The sequence below is a fragment of the Heterodontus francisci genome, unplaced genomic scaffold, assembly GCF_036365525.1.
Source record: "Heterodontus francisci isolate sHetFra1 unplaced genomic scaffold, sHetFra1.hap1 HAP1_SCAFFOLD_148, whole genome shotgun sequence".
In the NCBI taxonomy this organism is placed as follows: Eukaryota; Metazoa; Chordata; class Chondrichthyes; order Heterodontiformes; family Heterodontidae; genus Heterodontus; species Heterodontus francisci.
Window position 1 is genome coordinate 2,554,966 of NW_027142345.1, and position 17,188 is coordinate 2,572,153.

The following is a 17,188-nucleotide window of genomic DNA, read 5'->3' on the forward strand; positions in this document are numbered from 1 at the left end:
GCAGGGGGAATGTGCGGAAGAACTTTTTTACACAGTGATTGGTAATGATCTGCAACTCGCTGCCCCCGAGGGCGGAGGAAGTGGAGACAATCATTGGTTACAAAAGGAATTTCGATGGGCATTGGAAGGAAATAAATTTACAGGGCTCGGGGGATCGAGCAGACGAGCGGGACTGACTGGATCGCTCCATGGAGAGCTGGCCTGTACTCGATGGGGCGAATGACCTCCTTCTATACCACAAATGACCCAATGACTCGATGAGTCTATGTCACTCTCAGAATCAAGACAACAGAGTGACAGATTTAACACAACATTATAACATATGTTTGGTTTGACAAATTCAATAATAACTCGTCTCCACTCCTAGTATTCCTAAATCCCACACATTCACTATAATGTGAACAATTATTTCCTGTTGTGTCTCTCTCAGATTTGTAAACTTCACTATATTGGAGTGAGGTGACATCTACTGGCGGGAAGCAAGAACTGCAATCAAGCAGCAGAAACTCCACAGTCTGTCAGGGTGAAAGAAACATTGCAATATGAGGAAATAGTGAAGGGGTTTGATCAGGTTGATGGAAACATGATTCCACTTGTGGTATCGTGTGAAGCAAGGGCCGGAAATATAAAATTGTCGTTAATAAAAGAAATGAGGAATTCATGAAAAATGCATTTGCTTCGAGAATGGTTATAGAGATATACAGCACTGATATAGGCCCTTTGGCCCACTGAGTCTGCACTGACCATCAACCACCCATTTATACTAATCCTATGTTAACCCAGAATTCCCTACCACATCCCCACATTTCTCCTATCACCTACCCTAGGGCCAATTTACAACAGTCAATTCATCTATCAACCCACAAGTCTTTCGTTGTGGGAGGAAACCAGAGTACCTTGTGGAAGCCCACATAAACAACTTGCAAACTCCACACAGGCTGTATACAGAACTGAATCAGGGTCACTGAAGTTGTGAAGCTACAGTGCTCACCACTGCACCACCCTTAGAATGTGGATAGAGTAAAAAGTGAGATTGGATGGACAGAAGCAGTCTGAAAAGATGGCTCAAACAAAAGGTGAAAACCCTGAAATGTTAACTCTGTTTCTCTCTCCACAGATGCTGTCAGAGGTGCTGAGTATTTCCAGCACTTTCTGTTTTTATTTCAGCTTTGTAGGATATTGTTTTGATCTGAAAAAAATGCATGATCGGCTGTGGGTGCCAGTGACATTCCACAGGAGCGAATAAAAACTATGCCAACGGTGGCTCGTTGGTCTCGGGGTATGATTCTCGCTTTGGGTATGTAAGTGATTAATATGTGAGAGATCCTGGGTTCAAATCCTGGACGAGCCTTTCTCTGTTGCCATTTTTAGTTTCAGGTCATCGATTGCTTTCAGCCTTCCAGAAAGCGGAATCGATTTCCAAACTGAGCCTGCTTGAGGACAGGGGAACTGGATTCAAAGAGCTTGTCGACAAAATTGAAATGAACAAAATATACAGATTGTCAAGTGGGAATATAAGGTTGCAACAGTAACTAAAGGCCTGTACGGGTCAGCAAATGAAACCAGACCCAAGCCTGACAGCACCGCATCCGACCTGGTCCGAGTCCTTTCATTTTTTTCCCGTGCCCGAACTGACCACCAGAATGTTCAGTTAAACTTGCTTCCGTTTTTCACTTTTTAAGCTTGTGCAGGTAAGGCAACAAAAACTGTAACTGGACTTGAAAGGTTGTTTAAATGTACATTAAGATTAGAGCTACGTACCGGAGGTGATGAGCTGAAGATTGTTACCATAGAAGTTAGTGATTGTGAGGTCACTAGTTCAAGAGAAACTCGTGGAGTTGTGCCCAGACAGGTTGTCCCACACTGTATTGATTAAAATATTGCCCGAAGGCTAGAAAATATCATTATACATTCCCTAGACTCCTGCTTTACAGGTTGAAATACTTTCTGCAAGTTTATCCAGAGAGCAGCTGAGATGCAGAGACCAGGAAGGTCTTGAGTGATTAATTATTATAAAATATACATTCTTATATTAAAGAGATTGTGCTCTACCTTCGATGGAATCGCTCACTGCAGACTAGTGCGGAGTGTTTCCCGCCTTGACGTCCTGGCTGTCACTGGATCTTGAGTCCAGGCCTCTGGATTACTGGTCCAGTAATCTTTGAAATTTCTCCCTTGATCTAATATTTTAATCTGGTAAATCAGATTTTACAAAAAAAAATTAAATGATTTAAGACTGCTTCATGTTCAGCAGTGCCAAATGAATAAAGAAATTCAAATATATTCAAAATTATATATCAACTATTAAATACTAATGCCCAGCTTTGAATACAAAAAATGCCTCTAATTATGTTCTGGTCTGGAATGGAATTCTTCAGTGTTTCTGTTTAGCTTGGATTGACTCATCGATTTTCTTGTTTTTCACTTTGTCGATGCCTTTGAATAATTGTGGATCCTTCTTCAGGGTGTCTTCTTTCACCAGGTAGTTCTGACCTCTGATGATGTTGATTGTAATCAGCTTCAATTTGTTGATAGTTTTGGAAGTGAGCAGATTTCCTTTGCTTGAGTTTACAACATGGAACTTAGTCTGACGTGTGGACCCATGGGAGGATTTGAAAGCTGCCCTTGCATTGGAGCATACAGTTGCATCCATCCAAACAGAGTTACAGTAGAAGTGACATATTCAGTTCAGTCTGTCGATCATGGGGCTTTCAATCTCAGGGTTGTGAGTTTGAGCGCCATTTAGTTTTTCCACTTTTTAGGCTTCATTAGCAGAGAGTACAAGGAGTGTTTGAAATGAATTTCAACAACAGTATGAGAAACGCTCTCTTTCATTCGGGACTCTTAACTCTCTGCAGCATCTCGCTGTGAAAGATTGAACTTTACCTCATTTCTTTTTCAGCTGGGAGTCAGTGCGGCTCAGTGGGACTTCTGGCTGTCTCCCACCTCACAATTCATCAGTGCTGAGAAAGCAATGGGAAATATTACTCATGGCTGAGTAAGCAGAGGACACCGATTTAAGGTGAATGGGAAAAGAACCAAAGGCAACATGAGGAAAAACCTTTTTTATGCAGCAAATGGTTAAGATCTGATATGTACTGCCTGAGAGTGTGACGGAGGAAGATTCAACCATAGCTTTCAAAAGGATATATGATAATTATCTGAAGGGAAAAAAAAATCAGCTTTTCATGGAATACATGAGGATGTGGCATGAGCTGAGTTGCTTGTGCAGAGAGGCAGCACAAGCACGATGAGCTGAATCCCTCCTTTTGTGCTGTAATTATTCTGTGATCTATGATTCTATACAAAGTGAAACCAACACTCACATATGAGAAACTGACAGGTACAGTGTAAACCCCACACTAACAAACCAGCAAATGCCAGGGACAGAGTAAAACCAACAGTCCTAGACAAGAAACTGACAGATACTGTGTGAAACCCAAAAATCACTTATCAGGATTTGGCAGTTAATGTGTAAAAACCTCTCTTCAATATCCATCCTGCAAGGTACAAAGAAAATTAGGTACAAACCCAGGCTCATACTTCGAAGACTGAGAGATAAAGAGCAAAACACAGACTCACCTACAAGAGGCTGACAAGTACAGAGAATAAAATAGAGGGGGTTCAGATTAAAAACACATGCATGTAACGGATACTGATAGGGATAGAATCAAACCCTTTCTCACACATGACACGAAAATTGGTGGTGTCGTAAATAGTGAGGAGGAAAGCCTTAGATTACAGGCCAATATAGATAGTCCGAGGCAGAGAATATAAGAGCAGGGAGGTTATGACGGAGCTGTATAAAATGCTAGTTAGGCCACAGCTGGAGTGCTGGGCACCACACTATAGGAAGGATGTGATTGCACTGGAGAGGGTGCAGAAGATAGTCACCAGGATGTTGCCTGGGCTGGAGCATTTCAGCTATGAAGAGAGACTGAAAAGGCTAGCGTTGTTTTCCTTAGAGCAGAGAAGGCTGAGGGGAGATAAGATTGAGGTTTACAAAATTATGAGGGGCATTGATGGGTTAGATAGGAAGAAACATTTTACCTTAGCGGAGGGGTCAATAACCAGGTGGCATAGATTTAAGGTAAGGGACAGGAGGTTGAGATGGGATTTGAGGAAAAAAATTTACCCAGAGGGTGGTTGGAATCTGGAACGCACTCCCTGAAGAGGTGGTAGAGGCCGGAACCCTCACAACATTTAAGAAGTAACTGATTCGGATTTGGAATGAATTGTCTGACAGGGTGGTGGAAACAGATTCAATTATAACTTTCATAAAGGAATTGTACAAATATTTCAAAGTGAATTTCTCCAGGACTATGGGGAAATAGGCAGTGGGTTGGACTAATTGCATCATTTTTTTCACAGATTCAGCACAGGCACAAAAGACCGATTGGCCTCCTTCTGTGCTGTTTGATTCTATGAAATAGTGACACTCAGGGCAAGTCTGTATAGGAAGGAGAAATGGAGACAGGTCAGGGAGAGCACATCACCAAAACTGGAGATACTACATTGGACAGGGAGGGTCGGACGGGGAGAGAGCATGTACATACAGTCAGAATCAGCACCTTCAGGGGAGGAGAGAGAGAGGAACCAGTGAGTGTAGAACTGAACCCAGCCAGAGTCAACCTGCTGAAACACCAGTGAGTTCACACTGGGGAGAGATAATTTACCTGCTCCGTGTGTGGGAAGGGGTTCACTCAGTCATCCAACCTCACTGAACATCAACTTGTTCACATTGATCAGAGACCTTTTCAATGTCCTGACTGTGAGAAGAGCTTGAAAAGCAGTAATGATCTGCTGAAACACCAACACATTCACTCTGGGGAGAGGCCGTTCCCCTGCCATGTGTGTGGGAAGGGATTCACTCAGTCATTCAATCTGCTGCAACATCAGCAAGTTCACATGTAACTGCAGGGGTTGGATTCTGCTGTTGTTGCTGCTATTCATCACTTTCAGAGACAAAGTTGGGTCTTACTTTATAACCAGTGTAGTCCAGAGCAAAAGCGTCTTCTTAATGTTGAGATAAACGGGAGAAGAAACCGGGAAGTGGCGGCGAGGATGGGGGAGGAGCTGAACCATCACTTTAATGGTGCACCCTCCCTCCCCCGGGGTCCTCGCTGCACGTCCGCCAGGCCTGGTGGCTCTGATTGGGGTCCTGAGAGCCCCTGAGACTCGGTGCAGCTGAGGCTGCGCTCACCCCCGCTCAGCTCTGTTGTGATATTTAAAATACGAAAGGCCTGTTGGACTGAGAGCTGATCTGGAATTTAGAAAGCAGCATTACTGGAGGCTCATTGCTGCTCAGCACAATCTCACCCCCGATCCTGGGAATTGTTGATTCTGCACCCTGTAGTTCAGTTTTGCAATTAACTCGAGGGGGAGATGTGTGAGCAGAAAAACAGAGCGAAATGAAAACACAGCTGGACAGATGTGCAACAGGTCAATCCACTGTTACAATAACTCCATCTCTGACTCATTCCTGACAGTAACCAGCCCTTTCACAGAGACTGTGGGTGGCTCTGAAAAGAGCCTTTGGTTTATTAGATGTCATTTTGGCCGCTTTACTTTTTCTGGGAGCTCTGAGCGTTGGTTTTCTTGCGCAGCAGCACGGCCTGGATATTAGGCAGCACCCCGCCCTGAGCGATGGTCACCCCTCCCAGCAGCTTGTTGAGCTCCTCGTTGTTGCGGACGGCCAGCTGCAGGTGTCTGGGGATGATGCGGGTCTTCTTGTTGTCCCGGGCCGCGTTACCGGCCAGCTCGAGGATTTCAGCGGTCAGGTACTCGAGCACAGCAGCAAGATAGACCGGGGCTGCAGCACCCACACGCTCAGCATAGTTACCCTTTCCCAGGAGCCTGTGAACGCGGCCCATCGGGAACTGCAGTCCAGCCCGGGAGGAGCGAGACTTGGCCTTGGACCGAGCTTTCCTGCCGGTCTTTCCTCTTCCAGTCATTTCCACAATCTCACAAATACTTTCACAAAGAATGGATAATTTCTCAGCTTTTGTTGCAAGCTTGAAACAGTCAGGATGGCCGAGTGGTCTAAGGGGCTGTGTTCAGGTCGTAGTGTTTTCTGGAGGCGTGTGTTCAAATCCCAAATCTACCAAGTTGTGTTTTGACTGAACTGGAGGGATTTGGGAGCAGCGGTGAAGGGAAAGCATGGAAGAATATTGACAAGGAAAATGAAAATGGACCCAAAGATGTTTCTTCTATACATTAAGGTAAGAGGCAACTAAAGAAAGAGGAGTGCACTGAAAAGACCAAAAAATCACAGTGATTTTTGACATCTTGCCAGGATTGAGTGGCGCGTGCACGGGATGATGTCATTTTGCAGCGCCAACATCATCACATTTCCGCAACAAATCCATCTTCGTGCATGCGTGATAAAGCGTCATTGGGTATCTAGCCACCCCATCCCCCCACCACTTGGCTGGAGGAAGTGGCTGAATGGGAGATTTTGAAGCTGTAGCTCTCCCCCCTCGGCAACTCACTCCAGGCCTCGACGATTCCCCCCCTCAGCCGCTCGCTCCAGACCTCGCTGCTCCCCCACCCCCCCCACTCCCCTGGCCAGTTGTTCCTCGCTTCGCACTACCCCACTCTCTGACCACTCGCTCCAGGCCGCGCCGCTTCCCTCCTCTCAGCTACTCACTCCTCCGTCGCCCTGTCACTCCTTGCGGCCCTCCTGCTTCTACAGGTGGCGCCTGGTGAAGAAATGTGGGAGCGAGTGTCACGGCCAGAACTAGCAGCTGTGGGCAGGGCTGGGACAGGGTGGGGGGTGGGGGTGCGGGGAGCGAACAGCCAGAGTGTGGAATTTCGCCAGCAGGGAGGAGGGGGAGAAAGCGAGTTGCAGAGTGGGGAGAGCGGTCAGTGAGGTGGGAGCTAGTAGCTGCGTTCGGGTGAAGTCAATCCTGGTCAGTTATATAAACAAATCACAATAACGAATTGGCAGCACATTTTATCCTCTGCCCGATTTTCCTTTCCATCGATCGGGGTGCTAATTCACTATCTTCCAATGGAAATTCAATCATAAAATTCCTTTTGTATTTAATAGGATTACTGAAATGTTAAATGGATCTGAGGATTACAGTTAGTATTAGCAAACGCACCCGAGTGAATTAGCACCCCAATCGATGGAAAGGAAAATCGGGGAAAGTATAAAATGTGCCGCCAATTTCGTTATTGAGATTCATTGAGTAATTCGATTCTGCCCAACACTGAAATTGGCGGCTTTTTTGAATCCAACCTTTCTGCCAGGAGGACAATTTAAGCCAATGATTTGCTGTATTTTCTAATTCGAGGCTCGGCAATTGGTTAAGACATGCGAATGGGAAGAGGGTGACCAATCAGAAGTGGGCTCTGGATAGCGCGGGCTCAAACTGCGGGAATTCCAGGTCCCTGAATGAATGAGCTGAAACTGATCAGTTTCACAAACCCTGTCAGTTTCAGTGCAGGAAACACCGTCTCGGGGGAAATAACATCACAAGTGGGTCTGGTTCCAGCGACCGATTCAACGGCTGCTGCAAAACTCCCGGATTCCCTCATTGCAGCGAAATCATTTTGAAATTCTATGAAAACAATGAGTGATTCTGGAGGAGTGATGTGGCTTTTCACTGAGGGCATGTGTCGACTGGAGAAATAACTAACTGAAGAGCCTCAGGCGCTGTTTACACAGCCCGTTCAGAAAATCAAATCCACTGCATATCCTTGCTACAAATGAAATGTCAAATTTGGGGATTCCAGTTTTGTATCCCGAACACAGCACAGATTTATTCCAGACAGTTCTAAACAGCCTATCCCAGCTCCCGTTTCCAGGTCACTGCTCTCTCTGTGAGGCGGTGGGTGGCTCTTAGAAGAGCCTTTGTTGTGTTTGCTGGAAAGGGTCGAGTTGTTCAGCCGCTGAATTCGTAGAGAGTGCGGCCCTGCCGTTTCAGAGCGTACACCACATCCATGACAGTGACCGTCTTGCGCTTGGCGTGTTCAGTGTAGGTGACCGCATCACTGATCACATTCTCCAGGAAAACCTTCAACACCCCGCGAGTCTCCTCATAGATCAAACCCGAGATCCGCTTGCCCGGCCACGGCGAGTCAGGCGGCGGATTGCTGGTTTGGTGATGCCCTGGATATTATCACGAAGCACTTTGCGGTGCCGCTTTGCTCCGCCTTTGCCCAGTCCTTTCCCTCCTTTACCTCTGCCAGACTTTCTTTTATTAATTTCCAAAATATACTTTATTCATTAAAATCTGTAAAAAAAATACATTACAAAACAGTTCCAAAAAGCACCAAGTCAAACAATACAAAGAGTGCAAAGGAGATCAGTTTCCTTCAATACAGGAGTGAGTTGCCTCACAACCCTTCCATTTCATTGTCATGCCATGTACATTTTACAGCAAACAAATATTTTCTGGCTACAGTTCGAGTGGTTTCCCATGGATTCGGCCCCTCAGTTCAGCTTGGTGAGGGGACCTTACACAGTGGTCTTTCCACATTGAGCCTTTGCTGCGGCTGCCCCAAGTTTTAGTGCGTCCCTCAGCACATAGTCCTGGACCTTGGAATGTGTCAGTCTGCAACATTCGGTCGTGGTCAACTCTTTGCACTGGAAGACCAGCAAGTTTCGGGCAGACCAAAGGGCATCTTTCACCGAATTGATAGTCCTCCAGCAACAGTTGATTTTTATCCTGGTGTGCGTCCCTGGGAACAGCCCACAGAGCACAGACTCCTGTGCTACAGAGCTGCTTGGGATGAACCTCGACAAAAACCACTGCATCTCTTCCACACCTGCTTTGCAAAGACACATTCCAGAAAGAGGTGGGCAACGTCTCTTTTCCACCACAGCCACCTCGAGGGCCGCGTGTGGATGGGGTGAGACTTCGGGTGTGCAGGAAGGATCTGACAGGGAGGGCTCTTCTCATCATCAGCCAGGCTACATTTTGGTGCTTGTTTGAAAGTTCTGGTGATGAGGCATTCTGCCAAATGACTTTGGACTTCTGCTCAGGGGACCATCCGACAGGATCCACCATCTTCTTTTCCCGTAGGGCCTTGAGGATATTCCGTGCAGACCACTGCCTGATGGATTGGTGGTCAAAGGTGTTTTTCCACAGAAACTTTTCCATGAAGGATAGGCAGTACGGCACAGTCCAACTGGATGGAGCATTCCGCGGCAATATGACCAGGCCCATCCTTTGCAACACCGGGGACAGATAGAACCTCAGCACGTAGTGACACTTGAAGTTTGCAAACTGGGGATCGACACACAGCTTGATGCAGCCGCACACAAAGGTAGCCATAAGGATGAGGGCGACGTTGGGTACATTTTTCCCGCCCTTATCCAGAGGTTTGAACATCGTGTCCCTCCGGACTCGGACCATTTTGGATCCCCAGATGAAGCGGAAAATGGCTCAGGTGATCGCCACAGCGCAGGAATGCGGTATGGGCCAGACCTGCACCACGTACAGCAATGTGAGCGCCTCGCCCTTGATGACTAGGTTCTTACCCATAATGGAGAGAGATCGCTGCTCCCACATGCTCAGCTTATGTTGTACCCTGGCTACTCGCTCCTTCCAGGTTTTGGTGCACGTCCCAGCCCTTCCAAACCATATCCCCAGCACCTTCAGGTAGTCTGACCTAACGGTGAAGGGGACAAAGGATCGGTCAGCCGAGTTCCCAAAGAACATGGCCTCGCTCTTGCCGTGTTTAACATTGGCTCCCAAGGCCAGTTCGAGCTGGTCGCAGATGCTCATCAGTCTGCGCACAGACAGTGGATCCGAGCATAAAACGGCGACGTCATCCATGTACAGGGAGGTTTTAACCTGAGTGCCTCCGCTGCCTGGGATTGTCACCCCTCTGATGCTCGCATTCTTCCTAATAGACTCAGCAAAGGGTTCAATACTGCAAACAAACAAGACAGGGGAGAGAGGACAGCCCTGTCTGACTCCAGATTGGATCGGGAAACTTTCTGATTCCCACCCATTGATTGAGACTGCACTACTGATGTTTGTGTAGAGTAGTTTGACCCAATTGCAGATTCCCTCCCCAAACCCCATTTTGGAATGCACATCCATCATGTAAGTGTGCGATATCCTGTCAAAAGCCTTCTCCTGGTCCAGGCTGATGAGGCAGGTGTCCACCCTCCTGTCCCGTACATAGGTGATCATATCCCTGAGTAGCGCAATGCTATCAGAGATTGTCCTGCCTGGTATAGTATAGGTCTGATCAGGGTGAATCACCAACTCCAGAGCAGACTTGAATCGACTGGCTATGACTTTTGACAGAATCTTGTTGTCAGCATTAAGCAGTGAAATGGGCCGCCAATTTCTTATTTCTGTCCTCTCCCCCTTCCGCTTGTCCATGAGGGTGATGATGCCTTTCCTCATGGATTCTAACATACTGCCAGCCTGGAGCATACTCTTGTTTACTGCCAGACAAGTTGATTCTTGCCTCAAATCAGTGCACAATAAAAGAGACTGATTCCGTCATTCTCCTTTTTATACAGGCCACCCGGACCTGGCTGAGAATGGCAGAGAGAGAGCAGGAAGGGGAGGAGACAGAGTGAAGATTGAACAGAGAGCAGATGGGGAGGAGACACCCAGAGTGACAGACGGAGAGAGAACGGCCCCTCATCTTTCAGCTCCACCTCCAGTTTCCTCCGGGCTGCCAATTTCAAACCCTTGATTAACAGTGGAACCGAAACCCAGCTCTCCACACAAAGCCTTCCAGACTCGGTCTTCATAGTCAAGGCTTTCCAGAAAGCCGGAGCTTTTAAATATGGTCCCGATGCAATTAACGCTCAGTAATATTCCCACCTAAATACAGTCCATTCTATAACAAGAAACCTCCTCAGTAACATCACCATTTCCACACACATCCGCTTCCAGCAGTTTACAGCACCTTGCTGCAGCTGCTTGGGGAATCTCCTGTGTTAAGATTGGAGTTGGAAAGCGGCCTTTACCCGGCAGTGTTATTGTCTCACACTGAATCTGCTGGACATCCTGTTCTCTTTATTGCGAGAGAGAAAGCACGGATTTAGGAAATGTTCATTTGAAATGATCTCTATTGAGAACGAGCCCGGCCGTGGGACAGGTATTCCAGTGCAAAGAGCTGTCCATGACCGAGTGTTGCAGACTGGCACATTGCAACGTCCAAGACTATGTGCTGTGGGACGGCATTAAAGCTTGGGGAAGCCACCATGGAGACTCAATGGGGAAAGGCTGCAGTCGAGGGCCCTAGTAGGCCATAGTACAGTGAGGGGCTGGAACCCGTGTAAAACCCCTCGGGCTGTTTGCACCAGAGAATGTTTGATGTGTAATGTAAATACTGTAAATATAACCTGTGCAGGCAAGGATAGTGAGATACATCATGTACATTATTGAAGGAAACTGATCTGTATTGTTCCTGATGTAATATTAAATTTGAACTGCTTTGCAATGTAATTGCACAAATTATACGAATAAAATACATATTGTGCAAAAGAAAGCAGCTTTCCTGTCAACACACACCTTGTCTCAGGGCACAACTTTCCTGTGATCTTGTCATACCCAACTTCGCTCTATATCTTCTGACACACACACTTTACAGTCTGTCATTTCCAAAAACAAGCATTCTAAAATCAAAAGACCTTTTTTTAATTTCTCCTTTCTTTTCATTTCTCCTCTATTCTTCTCAATCACTCCCTTCAACAGTCCTATTCAGATCAAGGTGGAATGTGAATAGTGTCACAACTCACCTGACACTATTATTACCCTTCTTTTCTCTTGTCTCATTCAATGGGAAAGTTTTATTCACCAGTCTGTTGCTATTTTACACTCTTGCCATACCATCTGGTATTGCATCCATCTGAATTCTGTGCTTTCATGGCCTTACATATCTTTTCCTCTTCTGGATGATTTGTTTGCTTCAGTTCCATTCAACCAGGCTGGACCACAGGGAAGCTTAGAACCTTTGCCTTGGATGGGTCCACGTTGATCCATTACATTCAGAATCACCTCCTTGAAATAACTCCATAGTACAACTACAGTAACCACACAGAATCTGCTTCAAACAGTCCTCCACATTTTATCTGTTCTGACTGTCAACACCTCCAGCTCTTTTGTTTAAGTGGAACCCATCAGGTTTGTATAGGCTCCTTCTATTCTGAAAGCTGTAGCACTGGTTCAGGGAATTCAGCCCTGTTTCTCTACACAAAAGGATCAGCCATGCTTGATCTGCCTCGTATTTTGCTTTTATTGCAACGTTACAAGACCTCCAATCCTCTGGCACCACACCTGTATCCAGTGAGGGATTGGAAAATGATGGTCAGACCTTTCACTATTTCTTAAAAGCAAAATACTGCGGATGCTGGAAATCTGAAACAAAAACAAGAAATGCCGGATTCACTCAGCAGGTCTGGCAGCATCTGTGGAAAGAGAAGCAGAGTTAACGTTTCGGGTCAGTGACCCTTCTTCGGAACTTCGGAGTTCCGAAGAAGGGTCACTGACCCGAAACGTTAACTCTGCTTCTCTTTCCACAGATGCTGCCAGACCTGCTGAGTGAATCCGGCATTTCTTGTTTTTGTTCCACTATTTCTTCCCTGGCTTCTTTCAACAGCCTGGGGTATATTTCATCTGGTCCTGATGATTTATCCACATTCAAGGATGCTCATCCCATTAAGACTTCCTCTCTCCTGAAGTTATCTCGTCCAATACGTCACACTCCTCCTCCTTAATAACAATATCTGCATCACCCTCTCATTCGGCAAAACAGCAAAGTATTCATTAAGGATATTGGCAACATCTTCCACCCCGAGACAAAGGTTACATTTTTGATCTTTTATGTGCCCTGCTGTTTGTTTAGTTGCCTCTTACTCTCATGTTTGAATGCAACATCTTTGGGTCCACTGTTATTTTGTTTGTCCATGTTCTTTCATGCTTTTTCTTTGCTTTTTGCCGCTGCTCCCAAACGCCTCCAGTTCAGTCAAAACACAACTAGTCAGAAGTGGGATTCGAACTCACGCCTCCAGTGGAGACTGTGACCTGAATGCAGCGCTTTAGACCGCTCAGCCATCCTGACTGCCTGCGATGTATTACCACTGCTAAGGAAATTATTCATTCTTTGTGAAAGTATTTGTGAGATTGTGGAAATGTCTGGAAGAGGAAAGACCGGCGGGAAAGCTCGGGCCAAGGCCAAGTCTCACTGCTCCCGGGCTGGACTGCAGTTCCCGGTGGGCCGTGTTCACAGGCTCCTGAGAAAGGGTAACTATGCTGAGCGTGTGGGTGCCGGAGCCCCGGTCGATCTGGCTGCTGTGCTCGAGTATCTGACCGCTGAAATCCTCGAGCTGGCCGGTTACGCGGCCCGGGACAACAAGAAGACCCGCATCATCCCCAGACAACTGCAGCTGGCCGTCCGCAACGACGAGGAGCTCAACAAGCTGCTGGGAGGGGAGACCATCGCTCAGGGCGGGGTTCTGCCTAATATCCAGGCCGTGCTGCTGCCTAAGAAAACCAGCACTCAAGAGCTCCCAGAAAAAGTAAAGCGGCCAAAATGTCATCTAATAAACCAAAGGCTCTTTTCAGAGCCACTCACAGTCTCTGTGAAAGGGCTGGTTACTGTCAGGAGGAAGTCAGAGATGGAGTTATTGGAACAGTGGATTGACCTGTTTCACATCTGTCCAGGTGTGTTTTCAGTTCCCTCTCTGGATTTCGCTCTGTTTCTCTGCTCACACATCTCCCCCTCTAGTTAAGTGAAGAACAGGGTGTCAGAATCAACAATTTAATAAATCCCACTGCCTTCGATTTGATAAATCCCGAGATTATCCCGGTACATTAACGGGAACTGGTTCGGAGCTGATGAATTAATTTAATAATGGAAGTGTCCGGGTTAATTCTCTGTTTTTCATTTGGACAGTTTGAATTGTGTTTTTTTTTTCTCTCCGGTGATCTGAGCGCCGCTTCTCAATGAGAATCTGCTTCCGGAACAGAGTAAATGCAGGAAGGAAGAGGCCATTCTCGGGCTGTGTGTTTCTCTCCTAACCTGATCTGTTTTGACCGCACTTTTCCCAGAGGACGGAATCAGTGAGAGTTGTGCACACACAGGAGCTGAGTCCATTGCAGCGCTTTAATATGTGCCTTCCCCCCGGCCCTCCCTATTCTCAGGACACAGAGCTGTCTGTTTCCCCCGGCGGCGGGATAGAGTCGGGGATTCTCTCCCCGCAGTGTCAGGGTCTGCAACCCCGGGGAACTGGCGGTTTCAGTCAGAGTGACCGAGCTGCCTTACATCGCCTGTGTACTAATCTCCAATGGATTCAAATATTAGTGAACTCATTGGGTAATGTTAGTAAATAACCCTCATGTGAACGGACCCGGCTCCATTAATGCCTTCCAAATAAAACTGGGATCCATTTCTTTTCCCCAAATGACAGCTAACGGATCCCAGGAGCGGGGTTGAGATTGTGCTGAGCAGCAATTAGTCTCCGGTAATGCTGCTTTCTAAATTCCAGATCAGCTCTCAGTCCGACAGGCCTTTCGGGAAAGTGATGTGACAAAACAGAAACCATGTGGCCGCCCCTCCAATCTAATGGGTTTGATGATGAACAGAGATGGCAGCTCTTTCCTTTGCTGATTTGGTGGCTCTGAAAAGAGCCCTTGTTACACTTGTTACTGAAGCTGGGTTTTAGGTGCGTTCCCCGCGGATGCGGCGGGCCAGCTGGATGTCTTTGGCCATGATGGACCGGGATCATTCTGGTGAATCTGCTCATTTTCCGGCAGAAGCATCAGTCGCTGTTTGAACTGTTTAAAGTCAGGGGTGTATTAGCAGCCAGAAAGTGAAGGGCAGTTCATTGCTCCCTGCAGCATTATCCGCCTCTTTCAGGAGAAAAGATCAGAAACCGCTCGTTTCTGTCAGTCCCCGAGAAGCCTGTGAGAGGCGGTTAGTCGCTAATTTGTTCCTTTTACAGAGTGGAAGCTGATATTTGTCCCGTTTTAAATTGCTGAACCGGACCTTCCTCCCGCCGCTTACAGTTAACAGATTGACAAATGAAAACGATTCCTAAAATCGCGTCAGGATTTTGTGACGGTAAATACAGTAACACAGAACATAAAATGAGAGGTTTTAAAATTGTTGCCTGAAAATTGAAATTTTCCATCACTTCAATTCCTTCCTGCTCTGGAATTGCCAGGATTTTTCCAATTGGAAAATCTAAGCCAATGAGAACTTCTATTTACTTATATGTGATTCTCCTATTGGTTAAGAATTGGATTGAGAAGCGGGTGACCAATCAGAGACAGAGTCAAACTGCGGGGATTCCAGGCCCCCAGTAACTGAGCTGAAACTGTGCAGATTGACAAACCCTGGCAGCAGCTTCACACATTGGACACTTCACACTGAGTCATTCAAGGGCTGGTGTGAGAGAAGCTTCAGATCCTGTCATTACTCTCTGACTCATTATTCATCTCGAACCAAACAATTAGTAAATGTGAAGCAGTGAAGAGACTTTTCATTCTCACTGCAGAATGTGTCATCTGGGGAAATAAGGAACTATTATTTTCGGAGATTCCAGGTACATTCCTCCCTGAACAAATCCATTCCTAACATTCCCGATCACAGCCTATCCCAGCTCCTGTTGTCACCCGACTCCAGCTGAATTGGAGAAACTCATGTGTTGGGGTTTGAGTTGTGAGGTGGGGTTTCTCCGCCAGTGTTACTGTCTTACAAACTCTCCCCCTGAATTTGTGAACTGAGACTGCACCGAACACATCCCCAGTTAGAGTGAGGGCCGGACACCCCTCTGTTTTATGACAGAGAGTGGGGAAAGGGCTGGGTGGAGGAGAGTCACCAGGGATCCTGGATTTACTCCAAATCATTTCCATGTGGAATCTGCAGGCGGGGCCTGGACAGGGATCATTTGATCAGGGGATCAGCTCTTTCCTGAGAGATGTGGGTGGCTCTGAGAAGAGCCTTTGTGTTCAGATGTTTACAAGTTTCCCGCGCTTTCACTTCTTTCCAGACCCTGCTTTCTGAGACTTCGCTGCTTTCGGCTTGACCTTGCTCTTCCATGTCTGCACTTTCTTCAGCGCCTTTCCGCCCGCCGCACTCTTGCCTTTTTTGACATTCTTCGCAGGAGACTTTTTCTGAAGCGTTGCTTTCTTCACCGCCTTATTTGGCGTTGCCGCCACCTTGCTGCTCGTTTTCTTGGCTGTTACTTTCTTTGTTGTCACTTTCTTGTCTGCTGGTTTCTTCACTAAAGATTTCTTGTCTGCTGGTTTCTTCACTGAAGATTTCTTGTCTGCTGGTTTCCTCACTAAAGATTTCTTGGCTGCTGGTTTCTTCACCTTCTTTCCCACTTTTCCCTGGGTTTTCCTTCTTGCTGATTTTGAAGGAGCCGGAGGCGCCCTGTCCCTTGCTCTGCACCAGGGAGCCTTTGTTCACATTCCTCTTGATACTTTGCTTGATCTGGGTCTTGAGCTTCTCCTGAGCGGTGGCAGACCTGCAAGGAATCAACTACCAGCTAGCGTACAAAGCGAGACCAAGGCTCAGGGCCTTCAGTTACCTGGAGGGGAGTCGGAGAGGCAGCGGATCCTGTGAGGAACCACAATCCAGGAAGGATGAGAAGGTCATTGTCAGGGTACAGAGGAGATTAAGTTAAAGATTTACCAGTTTATAAGCAAGCGCAGAGCCAAGGAACGGTGCTGGGGCAGATCAAATAATAGGAAGCTGTGATCAGTTGGAAGGCAAGAGTGATTAAATGACAGAAGAGATGATGGTGCAAGGCAAAAGTCAGGGAAAGAATAAATAACATTTTGTAAGCACAGATACCAGGAGTGGGGTTTGAACCCACGCAGACACGTGTCTATTGGATCTTAAGTCCAACGCCTTAACCACTCGGCCATCCTAGTACATTGGGGCACCACTGAAAATGAAATTTAATGTGATCCGGGTGCCATCTGGCCTTTTCCAATATAAAGTTTTGACTCCTCTCCCATGCTAAATTGGACCCTTCATTATTTATGAACCTCAATCGGATCACCCCTCAGTCTAGGTTTCTCTAAGGTGTAGGGTCCCAACTCTTTTAGTCTAACTTGATAACCAAGATGTCTTATACTGGGAATTCGTCGAATGTCTCTCCTCTGTACCCTTTCCAAAGCCTCAATATCACCCATCATATGAGGAGACCAAGACTGGATACAATATTCCAAGTGAGTCCTGACCAAGGTTTCATAAA

General features: G+C 46.8%; 2 non-coding genes across 2 annotated transcripts; both read right to left on the minus strand.

The window, feature by feature from the left end:
- Window positions 1-12,958: 12,958 nt before the first annotated feature.
- Window positions 12,959-13,041, minus strand: trnal-cag (transfer RNA leucine (anticodon CAG)). Its single transcript has one exon. It is a non-coding gene; the product is annotated as a tRNA-Leu (tRNA).
- A 3,738-nt stretch (window positions 13,042-16,779) lies between these two features.
- Window positions 16,780-16,862, minus strand: trnal-uaa (transfer RNA leucine (anticodon UAA)). Its single transcript has one exon. It is a non-coding gene; the product is annotated as a tRNA-Leu (tRNA).
- Between the last annotated feature and the right edge of the window lie 326 nt (window positions 16,863-17,188).